Below are 25,086 nucleotides of genomic sequence, written 5' to 3'. Positions count from 1 at the left end.
CTAAAACGGTCCACGACCACCCAGATGACAGTGAAACCTTCGGACACCGGAAGATCAGTAATAAAATCCATTGTGAGATGCATCCAAGGCGCACTAGGAAACTCCAGAGGGCAAAGCAACCCCGCAGCAGGGGTATGTGAAGCCTTTGACCTGGCACACACAGTACATTGACGCACCCACTTGATGACTTCCTTCTGCCATCCAGGCCACCAAAAACTGCGACTTATAAGTCTCTTAGTCTCAGAAATTCCTGGATGACCTGCCAACCGAGACTCATGACCAGGGGTGGATTAAGAGTAGCAAGGGCCCTGGGCAGTTTAGAAGTCGCGGGCCCCCCCCACACACACACACCTGATTTATCACGTGACATGTCACATGATCCCCTGTGATAGATCATGTGATAGTTCACGGGAAATTAATTTGGCACAATATTAATTGTGCTGCCCCATCAGAGCAGCACAATATAGGGGCAGATGCCCTGTTTCCAGCGATGTGTCACTTTTTCAGCTGCTTGTTGTCATTTTGAGAAAATCACCGTTTTATCTGCTGCAGATCTAGCAGCTCTCTGAATGCTGCGCTCTGTATAGCCCCACCCACACCACTGATTGGCAGCTTTCTGCCCATGCTCAGTGTACACAGAAATCTACTGATCAGTGATGGGGGTGGGGTCCTACAGAACTTACTAGTCATCTAGTGATAATTACCTTCTGACAAATCAATGATTTTATCAAAACAACACGAAGCAGCCCAGTAAGTGACACATTACTGGAATCAGTGCCTCTAACCCTACATTATGCTGCTCTCAGATTAGGTGGCAAAAACCTGATGACAGATTCCCTTTAAAGGAGCAGTAAACACAAAAAAAGTTTGCATTAAAAAAATACAAGCCATTTGTGAAATTAACTTTTTTTCATTGTTAACCACTTCGCACCAGAGCCTGTTTTTGCCTTCGTGACCGGGCCAATTTTTTCAATTCTGACCACTGTCACTTTATGAATTAATTACTCTGGAACGCTTCAACGTATTCCCCTGATTCTGAGATTGTTTTTTCGTGACATATTGTTCTTCATGACAGTTGTAAAATTTCTTTGATATAACTTGCGTTTATTTGTGAAAAAATCGGAAATTTGGCGAAAATTTTGCAATTTTCAAACTTTGAATTTTCATGCCCTTAAATCAGAGAGATATGTCACACAAAATAGTTAATAAATAACATTTCCCACATGTCTACTTTACATCAGCACAATTTTGGAACCAAAATTGTTTTTGTTAGGGAGCTATAAGGGTTAAAAGTTGACCATCGATTTCTCATTTTTCCAACAAAATTTACAAAAACATTTTTTTTAGGGACCACATCATATTTGAAGTCACTTTGAGGGGTCTTTATGACAGAAAATACCCAAAAGTGACACCATTCTAAAAACTGCACCCCTCAAGGTGCTCAAAACCACATTCAAGAACTTTATTAACCCTTCAGGTGCTTCACAGGAATTTTTGGAATGTGGAAGAAAAAAATTAACATTTAACTTTTTTCACAAAAGTGTTACTTTAGACCCAATTTTTTTTATTTTCACACGGGTAACAGGAAAAAATGGACCCAAAATTTTTTTGTGCAATTTCTCTTGAGCGTGCTGATACCCCATATGTGAGGGAAAACCACTGTTTGGGCGCACTGCAGGGGTCGGAAGGGAAGGAGCGCCACTAGACTTTTTGAATGTAAAATTTGTCTGAATAATTAGCAGACGCCATATTGCGTTTGGAGAGCCCCTGATGTGCCTAAATAGTGGAAACCCCCCACAAGTGACAACATTTTGGAAACTATACCCCTTAGGGAACTTATCTAGATGTGTGGTGAGCACCTTGAACCCCAAGGTGCTTCATAGAAGTTTATAATATTGAGCTGTAAAAATGAAATGTTTACATTTTTCCCACAAAAACGTTTTTCATCCCTTAATTTTGTATTATCATAAGGGTAATTGGAAAAATTGCACCATGAAATTTGTTGTGCAATTTCTCCTGAACACGCTGATACCCCATATGTGGGGGAAAACCACTGCTTTGGTGTACGGCAGGGTTCGGAAGAGAAAGGAGCGCTATGTTGGCTGGGATAGGCAGCAGACACCATGTCACATTTGAAGAGTCGCTGACATGCCGAAACAGCAGAAACCCCCACAAGTGACCCCTTTTTGTAAACTACACCTCTCAAGAAATTCATCTAGGGAAGTAGTGAGTATTTTTTAATTTTTAAATTTATACCATTGGGCAGTGAAAAAAGCATAATTATATTTTTACCACAAAAAAATGTTTTACTCTCAGATTTTACATTTTCACACAGGGCAACGGGTAAAAATGGTGCCGAAATGTGTCACACAATTTCTTCTAAAAGTGTCAATACCCCATATGTGGCTGTATCGTACCGCTCAGCCATACGGCGAGATCTGGGGGGGACGGAGCGCTATTTGACAATTGGAGAACAAATTATTGTAGAATAGGCATTTGGATTTGGGAGCACAAAATTTTCTGAATTTCTTTTGGGGGGGCAAGGGCCATTTCGCTTTTCCAGAGCCTTTCTGCTACCAGTAACTTGGAAGTCCCTTATATTTTTAACAGATGATGGACCTGAGTGGGGATTAGCTTTTTTTGAGGACTGAGTTGAAGCTTTTATTGGGAACATTTTACGTAACATTTATCCGGCGCTCTAGGCTGAGCACTTACATCGGGGTTTCCATCTAAATTTCCAAGTGATGTAATTCAGATGAAACCCCTGCCGGATCCATTCACTGTAATGAGGCAGCAGAGTTACTCTGGACTCTGTCTTGCCTCTGTTTAGCGGTGTCCTTTTTTTCAGAAGTGCACAAAACTGTGGCCAACCGCACTTTTATGCACGCCTAAAACAAATGACACCGTGGGATCACAGGCCAGACGGCGTCCACAGTGGCCTATCCTATATCTGCCTCATTACAGGGAATCTTCCGTCATGGGTTCCGGCTGAATCACGTATTTCAGAGATTTATACGGAAACTCTGGTGTAAGCGCTCAGCGCAGAGCACAGGATAAATGTGAGCAGAGCCTTACTGCGATCTTTGGGAGACATAATAAACAAATCAGTAGCAGGTGAAGAATTTGTTTTATTTATTTTTTACGCCGTTCCTAGTGTGATATAACTGATTAGATTACTTTATTCTTCAGGTCGGTGCGATTACAGAGATACCAGATTTATATCGGGTTTTTATGACTGACAGCTGTCACACACTAAAAGACGCTTTTTTTTGCAAAATCTAGTTTTTGCATCACCATATTTTGAGAGCTATAATTTTTCCATATTTCGGCCGACAGAGTCATGTGACAGCTTGTTTTTTGCGGGACAAGTTGACATTTTTATTGGTACCATTTTTATTGGTACGTGACATTTTTTGATCGCTTTCTATTCCGTTTTTTGGGAGGTAAAATTAACAAAAACAAACAATTCAGGAATGATTTTTTGAGGTTTTTTTTATGCCATTCTGCGTGTGGTAAAAGTGATCAGGCAGCATTATTCTTCGGATCAGTACGTTTACAGCGATACTACACTTACTGTATTTTTTTTATGTTTTGGCGCTTTTACACAATAAAACAATTTTATAGGAAAAACAATTTTTTTGCATTGCTTTATTCTGAGCGCTATAACTTTTTTACTTTTTGGCTGATGGAGCTGAGTGGCGGCTTTTTTTTTGCAGAACAAGATGACGTTTTCAGCGGTACCATTTTTATTTCTATTTTGTTTTTTGATCGCATTTTTTTCCACTTTTTGTTTGGCAATATGATGAAAAAGCATATTTTTTTGCTCCGTTTTTTATTTATTTTTATTACGGTGTGCACAGAAGGAGTTAATTAGTGTGACACTTTTATAGCTCGGGTTGTTTTGGACGCGGCGATACCAAATATGTGTACTTTTTTTGGTTTTGTAAAAATATACGGATTTATTGGTTTAATATTTTATTTATTTATTTTGTGATTTTTTTTTAATAGTTTAAAAACTTTTTTTTTACATTTTTACTTAGTCCCTGTATGGGACATTAATTTTTATTTTTCTGATCACTGATCTCATGTAATGTAATAGACATATATTACATTAAATGAGATCTTCGCTGACTGTGTCACAGTCAGTCTCCTGCCTGGCTTCAGCTGCAGGCTGAGCCAGGCAGGACACCATATATGGCAGAGCTGGAGGCGGTCATGTGACCTCCAGCTGCCATAGCAACGCCAGGTCCTGGAAGGTATCAGGGGTCGTCGGAGAGGTAAGTAAGACGACCCCCTCTCCTCCTTCTATCTGCCGCGATCACTATAGATCGCGGCATATAGAACATAGCAAAGGGTTAACATCACTGGGACCTGATCCAATCAGGTCCCGATGATGTTCCCTGTCAGAGCTAACGCTCTGCACCGGAATCGCAGCGCTTGCAGGACCCTGGGGGGTCCTGAGCGCTGCGAGACCACCCACCGTTTTTAAACGTCGGCGCTGCACAGAGCCCAGCAAGCGCCGACGTTTATCTACAGTGGGCGGTCGGGAACCGGTTAATTCACATTTGACTGTATCTTCAACACTTTTGTCAGCAGGTCTTATTACAGACTCTGAATAGGGCAGCTCTCTCCTTCTCCCTCAGCAGAAAGTCACAGCATGGTTAAAAAACGGGATCTTTTATGATTTTCTCATAATAAATAAAAAAGGACATGCAAGTCCTCCAAACTATTTTCCGTTTCTCTATAGGGGAGGTCCTAAATCTTTCTTGTTCTTTAGTTGATCACATGTCAAAAAAGGCAAAGCATTTACTATGAACTCGCCTAAAAAAATATACACTTGGAGAGTAATATCATCATCTGCATGTAAATATTCCTGGACTCTAAGGGCTCGCTCACACTGTCGTATAACACGGCCGAATGCTATGTGATGTTTTATCGGATAGGATTCGGCCCTATGTTATACTATGGGACAGTGCAGATCTGCGATTATTGGCATGAGAAAATAATCTCATTCGATATTCGGACCATGTGCACCCATACAAGTCTATGGGTGCACGTAAAACATTGGACTGCACTCGGATGTCATCCAAGTGCAGTCCGATGAACACTCACAGAGACTATGGAGAAGATGGAGAAATTAAGTTCTCCATCTTCTCCATATCTGTGCTGCGAGAGAATCAGATCACACTCAGTTGAAACTCTCACAGAGTTTGAGCCGAGTGTCATTAGCATAATTGGCCCTATTCTCTTGCATGAGAGAATATATGGCTTAGTGAGTGGACCCTAAAACTGAATAGTAGTGATGGACAGGCACCTCACAAGCGGCATCCATGTAGCTCTCAGATGTCATGTAGGTAGGGCTTCATTCCATGGGGTAGGGCTTAATTTCAAGGTATGTAAAAAAAATGGACTTCAAATAAAAATTAAATGAACACAAAAAGCACTAATTTAATTATTTTTTTCGTATTTATGTTTGCAGCCCCTTTAAAAACCCTTTGAGGACCAAGGCACATATATGTCCCATAGTTTTAAACTGGAAAAAAATTTGATTGAATAAAATTTAAGGTCCTCCAAGGTTTAAGTAGGTCATAAATTCATATGAATACTTGCTCATACAATTGCACATGCCAAAAGATGAAGAAGAACAGAATCAAAAATATGACATTAAGTGGAGCACTTACAGGTATTCAAGGTAAAAGAGACCAGCAAAGGCATCGTCTCGAATGACAGTAAATGAGTTAGAATTCAGCAAGCTGAAAATGAAGACAGCAGGTTAGAAGCGAACCAGACTTTATGGTGCTCAGAATTAGTCAAGCAGAATTTATTGACTGCTCTTGCAAAGCACTGAGACTCCCGCTGTGTTTAGATGGCTACGTGCGGCCTCCCACTGTGTATAGATGGCTACGTGCGGCCTCCCGCTGTGTATAGATGGCACCGTATAGATGGCTACGTGCGGCCTCCTGCTGAGTATATGTGTATAGATGGCTACGTGTGGCCTCCTGCTGAGTATAGATACCGCACGGCACCCCCCCCAGAGACAGCAGGAGGCCGCATGGTCCCATCTATACTCAGCAGGAGGCCGCACGTAGCCATCTATACACAGCAGGGGGCCGCACGGCGCCATCTATACACAGCAGGGGGCCGCACGGCGCCATCTATACACAGCAGGGGGCCGCACGGCGCCATCTATACACAGCAGGGGGCCGCACGGCGCCATCTATACACAGCAGGGGGCCGCACGGCGCCATCTATACACAGCAGGGGGCCGCACGGCGCCATCTATACACAGCAGGGGGCCGCACGGCGCCATCTATACACAGCAGGGGGCCGCACGGCGCCATCTATACACAGCAGGGGGCCGCACGGCGCCATCTATACACAGCAGGGGGCCGCACGGCGCCATCTATACACAGCAGGGGGCCGCACGGCGCCATCTATACACAGCAGGGGGCCGCACGGCGCCATCTATACACAGCAGGGGGCCGCACGGCGCCATCTATACACAGCAGGGGGCCGCACGGCGCCATCTATACACAGCAGGGGGCCGCACTGCGCCATCTATACACAGCAGGGGGCCGCACTGCGCCATCTATACACAGCAGGGGGCCGTATTGCGCCATCTATACACAGCAGGGGGCCGCACGTCGCCCCCCCAAGAGACAGCAGGAGGCCGCACGGCACCAACTATACTCAGCAGGGGGCCGCACGGCGCCCTCTATACACAGCAGAGGGCCGCACGGCGCCATCTATACACAGCAGGGGGCCGCACGGCGCCCCCCCCAGAGACAGCAGGAGGCCGCACGGTGCCAACTATAGTCAGCAGGAGGCCACATGTATGCAGTCACGCACACACACAAACATATACATACACGCATAAACACATTTGAAACACAAAAATACATATAAACAGACATCACACAATGATATCTGCGCACGCACGCACGCACGCACACACTTTCTGCCGAACTACAGTTGGACCAACAGAACAAGATGCCACACCCAACAGCATGGGTTCCTCAGTTAACTCAAACCTAGGTGCCCTTGACCCCAGGCCCCCTGGAAATTGGAGTGTCTCCTTATGTCTCTGGCAAAGACGGCGGTTAACACACAAACGCCTCTTCAAAAAACCAACACCTCAGACTCCAGAACTAGGCAGCATAAATCTAACACTGGGAATTCCAGAATGCCAGAGGCGAGCATATATAGGAGAGGGGAGAGGCCAACACTGAACAGCTGGAAAGCTCTAGCAGCTCTCAACTGAACAGATTAACCTTTGCACTGCTAGCAGAAACCTTCACGGTTTAATATGATAGTGAAGTGCTTCTAATCAGTGCAGGAGCTCAGACGCCGCAGACTTCTGGCCCCTCTAGTTACGGTAAACCCGTGGTACCTGGATTCCAGCGATGTGTCACTTACTGAGCTGCTTGATGCAGTGTTGATAAAATCCCTTTATTAGCTGCAGATATTCTGCCTATGCACAGGGCACACAGAAAGCTGTCAATCAGTGGTGCGGGTGGGGTTATATATAGAGCTCATGAATGTGGAGGACTACATGGTAGCAGGTTTACTAGTCCTTGAGTGATAAAACTAAAACAAGCAGCCAGTTATTGAGACATGGCTGGAATCAGAGTCTCTGTCTCTATATAATCAGAATCTAATAAGAGTATAGATGCAAGTGTACAATAAATCTGGAACAATAAAGAAGTAACAGTATATCAAATTATATCTACCTTACAGGTAGCATATGCATTATAATTATATACAACGTCACTAAGAAAAAGTACCTCATTTGCGTCGACCACCAATAATACACCTTGGCATGCAGAAAGGGACCTTGAAACTTCATAGCTAAAATCAACATGACCCTACAAAAGTACAAAAACTTTAAAAGGGAAAACATGTTGGACAAATATGGATTGATGGATACAAGGCGCATTCTTAAATAACCATATTTAAATGTGAGGGGAGTCATTTCGTATGTAGATGGACAAAGAATGCTGAGCGTGTGAAACATGTTGCTATGTTGCATAAGTTTTTCACTTGAACCTTGTGGATTAATGGACTTTTAAAGATGAAATAATGAAGATGGATTTTATGGAGCTGGAGTTCCTTTTCTTTTTCCTGTGATTTACACACGTGAGGCCACACGATCTCCGGGCTTCAGCACGCCGAGAGCCGCTGTGGGTGAGCTGGGTTTTTTTTTTCTATAGCATTCTTAAATAGGCTGTGCCAAGATCCCAACTTTATGGCTATTCTGTACGGGTGTGACAACCGGGACCTCCAATGATCAGAAGAACTGATGTCTCACATCCCCTTTTTTAATGGAGTGGTGCCATTGTCTACGGGACAGATGGAGATAGCTGAGCTGTGAATTCGGCCATCTTCGGCAGCCCATTAGCCTTTGAGTGGAGCAGCAGTGCACACGCTCATCTGCCAATCCATGGGCGTAATATGGCTCGTGCACCTGATTTCCTGTGATTGGGAGTCCCAGAGATGGGTCCCCCAGCAATTAGCAAGCAATCTGTTCTGTGGATAAGTGATAAGTTGTAATCTGAGAGCAAACTCTTTCAATGTTAAAATATTGGATAGCTCTTATGGGCGTCTATAAAAAAACAAAAAAAAAAAAAAAACAGTGTTATATCTACAGCAGAGGTCTCAAACACGCGGCCCGAGGGCCGCATGCAGCCCCTGAGGCTGCTTAGTGCGGCCCCCAGGCACCGGAGCCCCCGTAATGATTGCGGCCTGGTCCTGAGGGCCGCTTAAGTCAGTGATTCTTTTCAGTTGAATGTTCTACAAGTTAGGGACCAGCATGGACACTTACTACAAGATGAGCACCAGGATGGGCATATTACTACAAGATGAGGACCAAGATGGGCACATTACTACAAGATGAGGACCAGGATGGGCACATTACTACAAGATGAGGACCAGGATGGGCACATTACTACAAGATGAGGACCAGGATGGGCACATTACTACAAGATGAGGACCAGGATGGGCACATTGCTACAAAATGAGGACCAGGATGGGGGACATTACTACAAAATGAGGACCAGGATGGGCACATTACTACAAGATGAGGACCAGCATGGGCACATTACTACAAGATGAGGACCAAGACTGGGGACATTACTACAAGAAATTGGTTAGAATTACTATATGGTGCTAATTGTGAGAAAAAAAAAAATCACTGTATGTGGCCAATTAGGGGGCACAAAAAGTAAATACAAATTGTAAAAACTGTAAACTTGTAAAAACTATAAAACTGTACCATAGCCCATAAAATGAATGCCATTTAAAAGAATAAAATAAAAAAAAAAAAAACAATGGTCAAAAAATAATCAAAAGGTGTATAGAAAAAACAATATGGTATCATTAAAAATGTCATATCATCCTGCAAAGAATGCGGCCCTTCAAATTCACATTTTTTCTATGTGTGGCCCATATAGTTAGCCGAGTTTGAGACCCCTGATCTACAGGGTGGGCTATTTATAGGATACACCTAAATTAAATGGGAATGGTTGGTGATATCAACCTGAAACAACGGATACTGGAAGCCTGTGCTAGCATTTCTTCTGCGATGTTGCCATCAGTGTGTCAAGAGTGGGAGAAGAGGGCTGCATTGACAATCCAACACAATGGGCAGCACTTTGAACACATTTTATAAGTGGTCATAAACTTGTAGAAAACTCATGAAAGAATAAAGTTACCTTAAAACCAAGCACACCATTGTTTTTCTTATGAAATTCTCAATAAGTTTGATGTGTCACATGACCCTCTTCCCATTTAAAAAAATAAAGTTGGATCCAAAATGGCTGACTTCAAAATGGCCACCATGGTCACCACCCATCTGGAAAAGTTTTCCCCCTCCCATATACTAATGTGCCACAAACAGGAAGATGATATCACCAACCATTGCCATTTAATTTAGGTGTATCCATATAAATGACCCACCCTGTAAATTAATTATTATTATTATTATTATTATTAGAGCAGCTGCTGCATTTTGTATAACTCATTCAGTATCTGAACATCCGCAACAAGACCACAGAGAAACAAATCAAGAAGAAACGTCACACTCACCGGAGTGTGGATCAGGTTCAGGAGATACTTCTTTCCCTGGTAAGTGTAAAGCAGAGACGCAGTCTGGGCCTTCACCGTAATCCCGGCTCCCTCTCCACCTGCAGCTTGGCCAGAACTTGCTTATTGGAGGCGGCTTTTGGAATACACCCTGAGGGAAGGAGCGAGACACCAGAATCCACACTGTTAGCTCGTGGTGGCAGTGTCCCCCTCCATAATAGTCTGTCAATGGTAGCTTGTTTCTGTGTTTTATATATGTATTTTAGGTGTGTAAACCCTCTTCATGTGTACAGCAGCCTGGAATGAACGCTGCTTAAAAAAATAAACAATAGAGTAAGGCCTCATTCAGACCACAGTGATTTCTCTTGTAGGTAAAAAAAAAAAAAAAGACCGATTTTCATCAGCTTTGTTTTGCATCCGAGAAGTTCTAAACTTTGATTTGGATCAAAATCCGACAGGTCAACGTGTTTCGGTGAAAAATACGCGGCCCGCAGAAATATGTGAACAGCCCTAGACTATATTAGATATGAGCTCTGTGAAAAACAAGGATAGAGCTCGTACGAGATCCAACATTTCATTCTATAAATCTACATAAATAATTAAGTAATGTGCCAAATTGCTTTTTTTTTGTTTATGTTCTGCGTGTACGGAGGGAAAGTTCCCAGTGCTAGTGTCTATGGTGCTCCATTAGGCTAGGGCTACCTTGTGACTAAGTGTGGCGCTACTGATTGAGCAATAGCTCCAGTTCAAAGCAACACACTAATTTTAAAAGGAAATCTTCTAAACCTCAGATGTGGGCATGCAGGCCTTTGAAATGTAAATCTAAACCAATGGACACTTTTATATCTTCTATCTGTTGCTGCACTTCTAAGTAAATAGCATTTTGGTTCACATGCAAATAAGGAGTTAAGTCTCTGTCTCCTGAGATTATCTCCCACATCAAGCATCAGTCTCTTTAGGCTACGTTCCCATTGCTTTTGGTGAGCTTTCGATGTTGCAGATTTTCTACAGCATTCCTGCACCTATTAAGTAAAATAGGTTACTTGTTTTTTTTTTTTGCTTTAAATCTGTAACATCAAAAACTCACAAAAGCTCATGGTGGGAACTTAGCCTCAGGTGTCAATGATAGCTCACAGTTTTTTGGAACGTCAGGCACCAGGCAAGGAAAATCAGACAGTGAGCTATCAATCAAGATAAAGAGGCTGGTGCTGGGCAGGGAAGCAACCTTGGAAGGCTGAGGCTCGGTAAGTGCTCCGTTACACCCAGAGCACTCAAATGCAGCAACAGATAAAAGATATAGAGGTGTCTATGGATTTAGCTTTCCAAATCCTGCATGGTCATGAATGGGAATAGGAGGGAGGGGTATATTAATTAATCATTAGCGCTACAAAAATTTTCACTTCAAGCATCAGTAAAACAGAGGCCAAAAACGAATCCTTAGAGGCATCTGGTAACTATTAGTGATGATCGAGAGTGTTCTATCAACCCCTTCGGCGAGCACGTTCGGGTGCTCGCTGAATATTTTGGCATGCTCGAAATTTCTTTTAAGGTCGCCGTGCCTGCAAGTGCCACGGCTGTTAGACAGCGTGCTCGCCGAAGAGGTTAATAGAACACGCTCGATCATCACTAGTCACTATACATTAGTATACCATAAAAAACAACAACATATTACATAGTGAATAACACAGACAGTGAAAGTAAAAAATAGTTTTCCAGCACACGATGTAGAAAAATTAGAAAAAGCCTTTATTTAATCCATCGTTAAAAAATACAATTCCAACAGAGATAAAAGCATGTGTAAGCTTCCGCGTTTCGGATCATATTTGACCCTTAGTCATAGCATAAAGCACTGAATAAATGTTGCACTTTTCAAGGAAAACAGTCAAGGGAAGCTGCCAAGGGTAACACCCACCAAAATCAGCTGTGATATTAGCTCACTAATTCAAGGCTAGCAGTGATCTAAACACTAGTATAACCCTATACTACATCCATCCTCTACAAACATATTACAATGTGAACTGTCACTTAGTAATGCACTAATTATTTGATCACTTTTTACCCAAGTTTTTTATATATATGAATTCATTGAATAAACAATTGATGCACTATTTAAATATATATGTAACAATAAGAGCTTCTAAAGATATCATTACCTATTTTCTAAAAATTATTGTTCTAACATTTGATTTCAAGGGCATACTTTTCCCCCAAAAAAATAAAATAATATCTCTATTTTAAAACCATATGAGAATGGCTGGAAATTATTACAAAACGTAATTAGCATGCTTTGTTTTGTATACTATTGATTATAGAGTCCCCTAGATTGATCACAAAAAATAAAAAAAATAAAAAATGTATTTAATAAATTCCTCAATTTGTCCCAACTTTTTTAATATAGATACATCAATTCATGTCTTAGATTTAGTCCTGCTGGGTATCTGGTATTTAGTTTTAGAATCCATCGAGCTTCAGTCATCTGGAGTAATTTAACCCTATCTCCACCTCGCCGGGGAGCAGAAACAAATTCCAAAGCACTTACTCGCAGGCTACTTAAATCAACCTTGTGTTCATTCAAAAAATGTTTGGAAGCCCCCGAAAGACTGCGGGTAGTGACATTGTTAATGTCATAAATGTGCTCCGACAGTCTTTTTCTTACACTGCGGCTTGTAGATCCCACATATTGTTTTCCGCATATCGTGCAAAAAATGATATAAACCCAGTGGTCAGTAGCACAGTTCATGAAAGTCTTAAGATTAAATACTTGACCCTCATTACTTATGACAGACTTGTTATTATTTATCATGAATTTGCATAAACCACATGACTTCTGCCCGCATCTAAATGAGCCCTTAGTGGACCACCATGTACGACCTATTTTGCCTGTATTTTCTCTGAGTTCACATTTCCTATTGTCAGGGATTTTTTTGGAACAAATTTACAACCATTTTTTAAATGAGTCCACTAAGGGCTCATTTAGATGCGGGTAGAAGTCATGTGGTTTATGCAAATTCATGATAAATAATAACAAGTCTGTCATAAGTAATGAGGGTCAAGTATTTAATCTTAAGACTTTCATGAACTGTGCTACTGACCACTGGGTTTATATCATTTTTTGCACGATATGCGGAAAACAATATGTGGGATCTACAAGCCGCAGTGTAAGAAAAAGACTGTCGGAGCACATTTATGACATTAACAATGTCACTACCCGCAGTCTTTCGGGGGCTTCCAAACATTTTTTGAATGAACACAAGGTGGATTTAAGTAGCCTGCGAGTAAGTGCTTTGGAATTTGTTTCTGCTCCCCGGCGAGGTGGAGATAGGGTTAAATTACTCCAGATGACTGAAGCTCGATGGATTCTAAAACTAAATACCAGATACCCAGCAGGACTAAATCTAAGACATGTATTGATGTATCTATATTAAAAAAGTTGGGACAAATTGAGGAATTTATTAAATACATTTTTTATTTTTTTTTTATTTTTGTGATCAATCTAGGGGACTCTATAATCAATAGTATACAAAACAAAACATGCTAATTACATTTTGTAATAATTTCCAGCCATTCTCATATGGTTTTAAAATAGAGATTTTTTTTTATTTTTTGGGGGGAAAAGTATGCCCTTGAAATCAAATGTTAGAACAATAATTTTTAGAAAATAGGTAATGATATCATTAGAAGCTCTTATTGTTACATATATATTTAAATAGTGCATCAATTGTTTATTCAATGAATTCATATATATAAAAAACTTGGGTAAAAAGTGATCAAATAATTAGTGCATTACTAAGTGACAGTTCACATTGTAATATGTTTGTAGAGGATGGATGTAGTATAGGGTTATACTAGTGTTTAGATCACTGCTAGCCTTGAATTAGTGAGCTAATATCACAGCTGATTTTGGTGGGTGTTACCCTTGGCAGCTCCCTTGACTGTTTTCCTTGAAAAGTGCAACATTTATTCAGTACTTTATGCTATGACTAAGGGTCAAATATGATCCGAAACGCGGAAGCTTACACATGCTTTTATCTCTGTTGGAATTGTATTTTTTAACGATTGATTAAATAAAGGCTTTTTCTAATTTTTCTACATCGTGTGCTGGAAAACTATTTTTTACTTTCACTGAGGATTTTTCTCCCAGATGGGGATGGACTAATTCCGAGCACCGAGATCATGGAAAGGAGGACTGGCAGGCTGGGCCAGGTGAGCTGAAGATCTTTTTCTTACTTGCTGAATAACACAGACACTACTCAATACAGCAGGGTTGAGAGGTATTTTGTGGGACAAAATTACAGCATTTTTGAAAGACACCATTTACTTTACTGTGCAAAATATAGAAAACAAGGGCAATGAATTCTAAATAAAGTGAAATGGTGCAGAAGAAAAAAACAAAAACATTTTACTGCTTTTAAAAAATTCTAAACTTTGCAAACAAATTGTTTGGCTTGTGTTTCAATTTTCTAAGACCCGTTTTTAATACTTACCATTTTGGGGAAGAACTTTTTGATTGCTCCATCAAATGAATAGTCGTTACTTACCGGTAACGACGATTTTTCAGAGACCATGACAGCACCACGAGAGAGGGGATCCGCCCACCAAGGAGAGGAAACCTACAGGCTTAAAAGGGCGTCACCTCTCTCCCGCCTCAGTTTGGATTACAGAGCATTGAGAGGACCGCCAGGTTAATGAACACAGCAAACCATCACAAAATTGCCATACCACACGACACCTATTGAGTGTGAGATTATAATTAATAAAAGGGGAGTGCTCCCACAAACGTGAAGGGAGGGAATGTAAGGGTGCTGTCATGGTCTCCGAAAAATCCCATTACCGGTAAGTAACTTACGATTTTATCGGTCGACCATGGCAGCACCACGAGAGAATTACAGAGATGAAGTAATCTATTGAAGGACCACAGCCTGGAACACTTCTCCTAGAGGTGAGGTCAGCCGATATACCCATAGCTAACATATATAGTGTCTATGGAATGTAGAGGGACAGGACCAGGTAGCAGCCCTACATATGTCTTCTGTTGAGACACCTGTCTTCTCAGCCCAGGAGGTCGCCACAGCCCGGGTGGAATGAGCCTTCAGCCCTTCTGGCACTTCCTCGTCGCTAGATGTATATGCTAGAGAAATGGCCTCCCTATTCCATCTAGCTATGGTGGACTTCGTGACTTAAGACCGTTTCCTAGCCCCTTGGTAGGATATAAACAACGAGTTATCTTTTCTAAAGCTTTTGGTAACTGAAAGGTACCTAACCACACATCTCCTCACTTCTAAAGTATGCAACTCCACCTCTTTCTGGTTACTAGGATTTGGACAAAAGGAGGGTAGGAGGACTTCCTGAAGTCTGTGGAAACGAGTGGCTACCTTAGGGCGAGAGAGTGATTTTTAGACCAGATCCTGCCTATCATCCAGAATTTGAGTAAACGGCGGGGCCATAGACAGGGCCTGGATGTCACTAATGCTCCTGGCCGAGGTTAAAGCTATTAACAAAGTGGTCTTAAGGGAGAGGGATTTAAGGGTTGCTGACTATTGGCTCAAACGGCGAGCTAGTCAAGGCCTTTAGAACCAAATTTAAATCCCAGGGAACCAAGCTGCTTTCAATAGATCTAGATCTAAAAGCTGCCTTAATGAACAGACAAACCCAGTAGTTACCCGCTAGATCACAGCTATATAGGGCACCCAAGGCAGAAACCTGAACTTTAAGGGTGCTGGTGGATAACCCTAGTTCATGACCTTTTTGTCAAAACTCCAAGATGTTTCCTATTGGCGCCCCCCCATCAACCCCAGAACCAGAGAAAGACAAAAACTTTCTCCAAGTTCTGGCATAAATATGGGTTGCAACAGGTTTTCTGCTGTGCATCAGGATGGTTTCTAGACCTTGGGAAAAACCTTTCCGATTTAGCAGTGTCCTTTCAAGTTCCACACCGTCAAGTGGAGGCCAGTTGCTTGAGGATGGAATATCGGACCCTGGAGAAAGATACGGAATCTCTGGAAGAACCCAAGGATCGGAGATGGACATGCTCCTCATGCATGAGAACCAGGGCCTCCTGGGCCAAAAGGGTGCGATCAGCAGAACCCTGGCCTTGTCCTCCCTGATCTTTCTTATGACCATGAGAAGAAGAGCCAACCAGGGTGGGGGAGGCATACGCCAGGCTGAAATCCCAATGTATCAGGAGAGCGTCCACAGCTAGGGGATTTAGGGAACACAAGATCTTTGTCTTCCGATTTAGTTTTGTGGCAAACAGATCTACCTGACAGGAGGCTATTTGGGTAAAAATTCCTTGATTTAGTTCCCATTCCCCTTGCATCAGAGGATAGCAGCTTAGGAAATCTGCTCTGGTGTTTTCTTTTCCCCTTATATGGAGGGCCATCAGGGAAAGGAGGTGACTTTCTGTAATCTGGAAGAGATGATCTGTCCCTTTCATCAGCTATCTTGACCATGTACCCCCCTGGTGGTTCACATATGCTACCGCAACTAGGTTATCCAAGAGGATCTTTACATTCTGGCCCTGAAGGAAAGGTAAGAAATTATTCACCGCATTGTCTACCGCCAGAAGTTCTTTTGCATTGGAGGAGAGACCCTTTTCGATATCTGACCAGGTCCCCTGGGCTACCATGTCTCCCAGATGGGCTCCCCACCCTCTGGGACTCGCATCTGCAGTAATTGTTCTAGTGACCATAAGAACACAGGGAACCCCTCGAGATAGGTTAGGCTCATCCTGCCACCACTATAAAGATTTTACTGACCGGGGTGATAAGGACATCTTCCCTTCCAAGTGCCCCTTAAGAGAAACTTCATTATGTAGCAGATCCCACTGTAGAACCCTGGAATGGTATTGTGCTCACAGAACCCCTGGGAAGCACGATGTCAGGGTACCCAACAGGTACAATGCACCTCAAAGGGACCTGACAGAATTTGCTATGGCTTTCTTCACCTGGCCCCTCATTTATTGCATTTTAGCTTCCGGTAGGTAGCAGTCTTGAGATTCATAATCCCCAAAAAGTGCTGAACTGTCGAGTAATCTGGATCGTGTGCTCGCGATTCAGGACGAAATCCGTGACACAGTGACGGCAGGATGAGATATTGCGTGATCGCCCCGGTGTCGTCTGAGGAATCCCTGACGCTGCGCATTAAAAAGAATATTGCACAGTGACAAGATCCTGCTGAGCAACTGAGAGTTGGAATTGACAACCGACACATGCGCAGAGTAGCAAGGACTAGCCCAGCCCCTGAAACAGGCATCACTGATGACGCTTCATTCAGGGTGCGGAAAGAGGCAGCAGCAGTGACCGCAGCCTCTGCTCCCTGATCGCGTCCGTCTTCATATCCCAGGATGCACTGGGGATTTTCAAACTAAATCTTATCAAACAGGAAGTTAGTAAAAAAAACAAATATATACACACACACATACAAACACACCTCAGTTAAATAAATTCAGATTAACTTTTAAATTAAAGTATATTAGAAAAGCAATTAGATTATTAAATTAAATAGAGATTTAGAATTAAATCAGTGTTGGTTTCAGACAACCCCTTTAAATTGTTAATTGAAATAAAAACAGTTCCCCGTTGTATTAATAAGGCAGTGATTCCAACTGTATTACCACTGGGAGACCCCCAACTCACACTCCTATTTCCCGAGTGCCTTCCATGCCAAGCTTGGTTATGGAGGCTTTGGATTACAATCCATACTGTTCAGCACAGATCATGCTTCTTACAGTGGTGGCCAAAAGTATTGGCACCCCTGCAATTCTGTCAGATAATACTCAGTTTCTTCCTGAAAATGATTGCAATCACAAATTCTTTGGCATTATTATCTTCATTTAATTTGCTTGCAAGGAAAACACACAAAAGAGAATGAAGCAAAAAATCAAATCATTGATCATTTCACACAAAACTCCAAAAATAGGCCAGACAAAAGTATTGGCACCCTCAGTCTAATACTTGGTTGCACAACCTTTAGCCAAAATAACTGCGAACAACCGCTTCCGGTAACCATCAATGAGATTCTTACAATGCTCTGCTGGAATTGTAGACCATTCTTCTTTGGCAAACTGCTCCAGGTCCCTGATATTTGAAGGGTGCCTTCTCCAAACTGCCATTTTGAGATCTCTCCACAGGTGTTCTATGGGATTCAGGTCTGGACTCATTGCTGGCCACCTTAGAAGTCTCCAGTGCTTTCTCACAAACCATTTTATACTGCTTTTGGAAGTGTGTTTTGGGTCATTGTCCTGTTGGTAGACCCATGACATCTGAGGGAGACCCAGCTTTCTCACACTGGGCCCTACATTATGCTGCAAAATTTGTTGGTAGTCTTCAGACTTCATAATGCCATGCACACTGTCAAGCAGTCCAGTGTCAGAGGCAGCAAAGCAACCCCAAAACATCAGGGAACCTCCACCATGTTTGACTGTAGGGACCGTGGTCTTTTCTTTGAATGCCTCTTTTTTTTTCCTGTACACTCTATGTTGATGCTTTTTGCCAAAAAGCTCTACTTTTGTCTCATCTGACCAGAGAACATTCTTTCAAAACGTTTTAGGCTTTCTCAGGTAAGTTTTGGCAAACTCCAGCCTGGCTTTTTTATGTCTCGGGGTAAGAAGTGGGGTTTTCCTGGGTATCCTACCATACAGTCCCTTTTCATTCAGACGCCGACGGATAGTACAGGTTGACACTGTTGTACCCTCGGACTGCAGGGCAGCTTGAACTTGTTTGGATGTTAGTCGAGGTTCTTTATCCACCATCAGCACAATCTTGCGTTGAAATCTCTCGTCAATTTTTCTTTTCCGTCCACATCTAGGGAGGTTAGCCACAGTGCCATGGGCTTTAAACTTCTTGATGACACTGCGCACGGAAGACACAGGAACATTCAGGTTTTTGGAGATGGACTTGTAGCCTTGATATTGCTCATGCTTCCTCACAATTTGGTTTCTCAAGTCCTCAGACAGTTCTTTGGTCTTCTTTCTTTTCTCCATGCTCAATGTGGTACACACAAGGACACAGGACAGAGGTTGAGTCAACTTTAATCCATGTTAACTGGCTGCAAGTGTGATTTAGTTATTGACAACACCTGTTAGGTGCCACAGGTAAGTTACAGGTGCTGTTAATTACACGAATTAGAGAAGCATCACATGATTTTTCAAACAGTGCCAATACTTTTGTCCACACCCTTTTTTAGGTTTGGTGTGGAATTGTATCCAATTTGGTTTTAGGACAATTCTTTTTGTGTTTTTTCATTGAAGACAAATTAAATGAAGATAATAATACCAAAGAATTTGTGATTGCAATCATTTTCAGGAAAAAACTGAGTATTATCTGACAGAATTGCAGGGGTGCCAATACTTTTGGCCACCACTGTACACTGTGTTCCAAATTATTATGCAAATAATATTTTCTCAGATTTTCCCAAATTACCTATATGAATTGCAGTCATTGTATTTTTCCACTCAAATAACTATTAGAGCACAATTGAAAGGTTTTTGTACAAACTGCCTATGATAACAGTATATTTTTAAAAAAATAAAAAACTCAAACTGCATGTTCCAAATTATTATGCACAGCAGAGTTTTCAACCTTTTCATTTTAATAAAGAACAAAAAAATTGTCATTTTTGAAATTATAAGCATTAGCAGGTTATTACAAACTGAAATCAAACAGTTTTCAACTCAAAACTTTATTGTAGGTGATGTTACATTTGCACATAGGACCCCTTGTTCGAAAGGAGCTTCTGAACTCTCTCATCCATTGAATTTATCAGGTTTTGGATGGTTTCTGCTTTAATTGTTTTGCATGAGGACAGAATACCCTCCCAGAGCTGTTGCGTAGATGTGAACTGCCTCGCGCCATCATAGACACTACTTTTGATGATGCTCCAGAGGTTCTCAATGGAGTTGAAGTCAGGGGAGCATGGGTGCCACACCATAAGTTTGTCCCATTTTGTGCCCATAGCAGCCAGAGATGCAGATGTGTTATGTGCAGCATGAGACGGGGCATTATCATGCATGAAATGATCTCAATGGTCCAGATGGATGGAGTGGAGGATGGCTGGTTGATGGACACCCCATGCAAACACGGCTACGGCGCTAACAAGGAGGAGGTGGAGTAATGTTTTGGGCTGGAATCATGGGGAGAGATATTGTCGGTCCTTTTAGGATCCCTGAAGGGGTAAAGATGAACTCCATAATGTATGTCGAGTTTCTCAAACAGCACTTCCTTCCATGGTTCAAGAAGAAGAAGCGTGCATTCCGTAGCAAGATCATTTTCATGCATGATAATGCCCCGTCTAATGCTGCACATAACACATCTGCATCTCTGGCTGCTATGGGCATAAAAGGGGGCAAACTTATGGTGTGGCACCCATGCTCCCCTGACCTCAACTCCATTGAGAACCTCTGGAGCATCATCAAAAGTAGTGTCTATGATGGCGGGAGGCAGTTCACATCTAAGCAACAGCTCTGAGAGGGTATTCTGTCCTCATGCAAAACAATTGAAGCAGAAACCATCCAAAACCTGACAAATTCAATAGACGAGAGAGTTCAGAAGCTCCTTTCGAACAAGCGGTCCTATGTGCAAATGTAACATCACCTAGAATAAAGTTTTGAGTTGAAAACTGTTTGATTTCAGTTTGTAATAACCTGCTAATGCTTATAATTTCAAAAATGACAATTTTTTTGTTCTTTATTAAAATGAAAAGGTTGAAAACTCTGCTGTGCATAATAATTTGGAACATGCAGTTTGAGTTTTTTATTTTTTTAAAAATATACTGTTATCATAGGCAGTTTGTACAAAAACCTTTCAATTGTACTCTAATAGTTATTTGACTGGAAAATTACAATGACTGCAATTCATATAGGTAATTTGGGAAAATCTGAGAAAATATTATTTGCATAATAATTTGGAACACAGTGTATGTCTTCACCCATCCCCCAGAACACAGCCCTGTATTACAGCGTCCTTCAGGCTTTGTCCAATTATTTTCTCCAAATTAGTTTGCCGATCAGTGGCAAGAGGCTGTTGAGCTACTCAATCTCCTTGTTCCTTTGGAAAATTGGCACACTCTTGCATATAACAGTAGAGAGCGGCCAAATCTTACGGAGACACTGGTAGATCGCAACGCAACATGAAGAAAGCAGATGTTCATCAGTGAACTTGGAACATAACAGCTCCCTTCAGCTGCTCGTAAAACTCGGCCCTTTAATCTGGGCCCATTAACTCCCTACACTATGTGTGCTGGAGCCTGCTTCTTCGGGTCCTACATCACCATCACTTCGGGGACATATAGATCCCATCCACGACCTGTCCGGCAGCAATCTTACAGTGTGCTGCACTGAGTTAGACCAGAATTGAACCAGAAGATAACTGAAGGTAACTGCACAGCCATAGTAAAAAATGTTTCTCTTGGTTTTCACTCTCACCACTATAGTCCTACACGTTCTACTAACCCTTCTCATCCATACACCTAGTAATGAAGTGGTCATCTCTCCCTCCATCTCACCTCCTCAGATTTGTTCCTCAACATACAATCCTCTGTCTCCAAACACAGACAGCCACCTCACGCTCTCCTGCTCCCACTAATATCACTTTCTCTGCTCCTCCTCACTGCTGGCGATATCTCTCCAAATCATGGCCCTCCTCAACACATCCCCACAGTCACTTCTACCTCTCATCCACAATCTATCAAATTTCCGCAACCTTTCTAACCCTATACCTATTGCCCATCCCCCGCTTCACCAATCCCACTAACAGGAGCTCTATGGAACGCTGGCTCTGTCTGCAACAAACTTTCCTACATCCATGACCTTTTCATTACTAACAAACTTTCCTTCCTTGGCATCAATGGTATCTGACTCACCCCCTCTGACATGGCCTCTTCAGCTGCACTTTCATACGTTGGATTCCACCTTTCCCACACCCCTCGCCCCATCGGCAAGCATGGCAAAGGAGTTGGTTTTCTCCTGTCAGATAACTCTACTCTGCTGCCCGACTAATCCACCTGTCCCCCCGCTATTCCCTGGCCTCTCCCCTCTGTCAATCCCTTCACTGGCTCCCCATTATCCAGAGACTCCAGTTGAAAACGCTAACCTTGGAATACAAAGCCATCCACAACCTGTCTCCTCCATATAACTGTGACCTAGTGTCCCTGTACTTACCTGCACGCAACCTCCGATCCTCACAAGATCTTCTCTACTTACCTCTTATCTTCTTTTCCCACAATCGCACACAAGATTTCTCCCGTGCATCCCCCCTACTCTAGAACTCTCTACCCCAACATATTAGACTGTCGCCTACCGTGGAAACCTTCAAAAGGAAGCTGAAGACCAACCTCTTCCGACAAGCCTATAACCTGCAGTAACCACTGCTCCACCATACTGCTGCACGACCAGCTCTACCCTCACCTACTGTATCCTCACCCATTCATTGTAGACTGTAAGCCCTCACGGGCAGGGTCCTCGCTCCTTCTGTACCAGTCGGTGATTCGTTTTTGTTTAAGATTATTGTACTTGTTTTTTGCTATGTATATCCCTTTTCACATGTAAAGCTCTATGTAATAAATGGCACCATAATAAATAACTTAATAGGGGGGAGGTTAATTTGCTGTTTAGACTTCAGGACTCCGAAGAAAGTCCAGCAAGTCCCTGTATCACCTCCTACATAGATTCAGCTATGGAATTGGTTCAACACCAGTGCAGAGCTTGCTCAAGAATGGCAGCAGGCAGGCGTCAGTGCTGTTAGGGGCATATGGAAGAATGAATGTCCGGAGAAGAAAAGCTGAGCGCTACTTTGAGTCCTGTGTTATGCCAACAGTAAAGCACCCCGAGACGAGTCATGTGTGGAGTTATTCATCATCAAAAGGGAGTGGGCTCACTCACAATTTTGCCTAAGAACACAGCAGGAGCATTTTGGTGATTAACAATGCATTTACCAGCATGACGGAGAATATGTCACAAGACAAAAGTGACAACTAAGTGTCTGGGTAACATTGACATTTTGGGTTCATGGCCAGTAAACTCTCCAGATCTCAATTTGATTGTGGTTAATCCTCAAAAAGCAGGTAGACAATCAGAAATGTATGTAGTCAGCTCCAAGCACTGATTAGACAAAAATTGTCCGTCGTCAGTCAGGATTTGGCCCAGCAGCCGATATCCAGCTGCCAGGGCGAAGGGAACAAGTCTTGAAAAAAAAGGGTCAACACTGTGAATATTGAATCTTTCCATAAACTTGATGTATTTGTCAATAAAAGTGTAAAACTTATAAAATGCAGATAATTGTACTACAGTAACCACAGAAACATCTGACTAAAAGATCTAAAAACACTAAAGTGAACACCACAATTGTGTATCAGTCACAAGACTTTTGGCCACGACTGTACATAAAGTGACACAAAACAAGATACAAGACATAGATAAAAAAAAATTCTCCATCTCTTCCATTACGTCAATCCATGAAAAATGGGACTGCACTCAGATGTCATCTGAGTGCAGTCCGATCTTATCCAAGGACTCATTAACTCGCATGGCCGAGCGCGATCCGTATATTAGATGAAACTCAAGCATAGTGATTTTTGTCCTCGGACAGACTGTCTATGGGGCCGTGCACATGTCTGATTTTTCTCCTTGGACAAACACTGGTCAGAGTGCGATTCAATGTTTTGTCAGATCGCACTCCGACCGAAGACACGGTTGTATGCACCTGCCTTAACATTTCAACGCTAACAATAGTGATCTCAGCAAGGACTGCTGGGAGATTTCAGCTCAGAAGCCTGCAGATCTCTGAACGCAGCTCTAGACTATAACACTGGCTGTAACTCAGGATTAGTAATCGATACCTTTTTCGAAAGTTACACAATAAACTATAATAAATTACTCTCATGTAAACACAAATTCTAAAGGAGAACTCCAACACTAAGATATTAACTTAAGGACGAATTCACACATCCGTGGTGGGACGAGACCACCCGGCCCGACCCTCCGGACCTGATCCATGCCTCATCTATTCCTAGGAGATAATCACAGATCAGCACTGGTGACCCCGCGGTTGTCAGATCTGAGCTCGGTCCGTGGAGCACAGATGTGTGAATTCAGCCTTACATAAGTTTTCCCAGAGTAGAAAGCCAGAGCTGTTGGATTACAGCGCCACCCCTGGGCACAGGCTGTGTGTGGCATTACAGCTCAGCACCTGTCACGTCACTAGACCAGAGCTGTAGTACCAGACACAACCTGTGGCCAGGACTGGCGCTCTGTGGTCCTTTTCCTCCTGGACAAACACTGTGCAGAAAAATACAGAATCCGGGAACCTCCAAACATGGCAGAAATCGCTAAGTTCTAACAGTGCATCATGGGCAGAGCTCCAGCCATACTGTCAGTGACTGGAAACCTGGTTTATAGTCCAACTGCTGAGAGGTGAGAGGCTGCGGCTCCCTGTAATCCCCGGCTCTGACCCGTCACCGACCATTGCTGCTATACAGCAGTCTATGTGCCGCTCTCTATAGTGCAGAGGACTAACCACATCCACAGGAAGCCAGGCTGCCCCCCCCAGGAGCTCAGTGTGGGGTGCGCAGTCATCCGCCATGTCTCCCACCACGGTAAACGCTAGAATGTATTAACTCCTTCCAGGTCTGGCGTCATTTCCGGGGGGCGTGTCCTGACTGCATTATGGACGTGTTCTAGTTTAGCACCAGACTCCATAGTCTCAGGCAGAGAGACACAGCTGCCGGTGAAGCTGCAGGAGGAAGTCAGTGTTGTGGGCTCTGGAGGGATGCTGCGGGTTTGTGGGGGCTCTGGGGGGGATGCATGCTTGGGGCTCTGTGGGGGCTAGTGGTGGCTATGTGGGGACGGGCTCTGGAGGGATGCTGGGGGCATGCTGCGGGCTCTGGGGGGATGCTGGGGGCTCTGTGGGGACATGCTGCGGGCTTTGTGTGGCTGGTGAGGGCATGCTGCGGGTTTCTGTGGGGAGATGCACGCGTGGGGGTGCTATGCTGCTGGCTCTGGGTGCTATGCTGCTG

The 25,086-nt window shown here is 42.9% G+C and overlaps 1 long non-coding RNA gene across 4 annotated transcripts in view; it reads right to left on the bottom strand.

Moving 5' to 3' along the window:
* Window positions 1–24,713, bottom strand: part of LOC141240607 (uncharacterized) — a 173,562-nt gene extending 148,849 nt beyond the window's left edge. For 2 of the 4 annotated variants that reach the window (XR_012305791.1, XR_012305790.1), the window contains exons 1-4: window positions 24,588–24,713; window positions 10,084–10,231; window positions 7,785–7,865; window positions 5,682–5,753 (exon numbers count right to left, since the gene is read on the bottom strand). This is a non-coding gene — a long non-coding RNA (uncharacterized lncRNA). The remainder of the gene's footprint in view (window positions 1–5,681; window positions 5,754–7,784; window positions 7,866–10,083; window positions 10,232–24,587) is intronic. The other 2 variants (XR_012305792.1, XR_012305793.1) reach the window with 2 other exon arrangements.
* Between the last annotated feature and the right edge of the window lie 373 nt (window positions 24,714–25,086).

Source organism: Phyllobates terribilis, unplaced genomic scaffold, assembly GCF_046119375.1.
Source record: "Phyllobates terribilis strain yellow unplaced genomic scaffold, ASM4611937v1 Scaffold_886__1_contigs__length_569868, whole genome shotgun sequence".
Classification (NCBI taxonomy): Eukaryota; Metazoa; Chordata; class Amphibia; order Anura; family Dendrobatidae; genus Phyllobates; species Phyllobates terribilis.
Note: the sequence above shows the minus strand (reverse complement) of the source record. Positions and strands in the feature narration are given on the sequence as shown.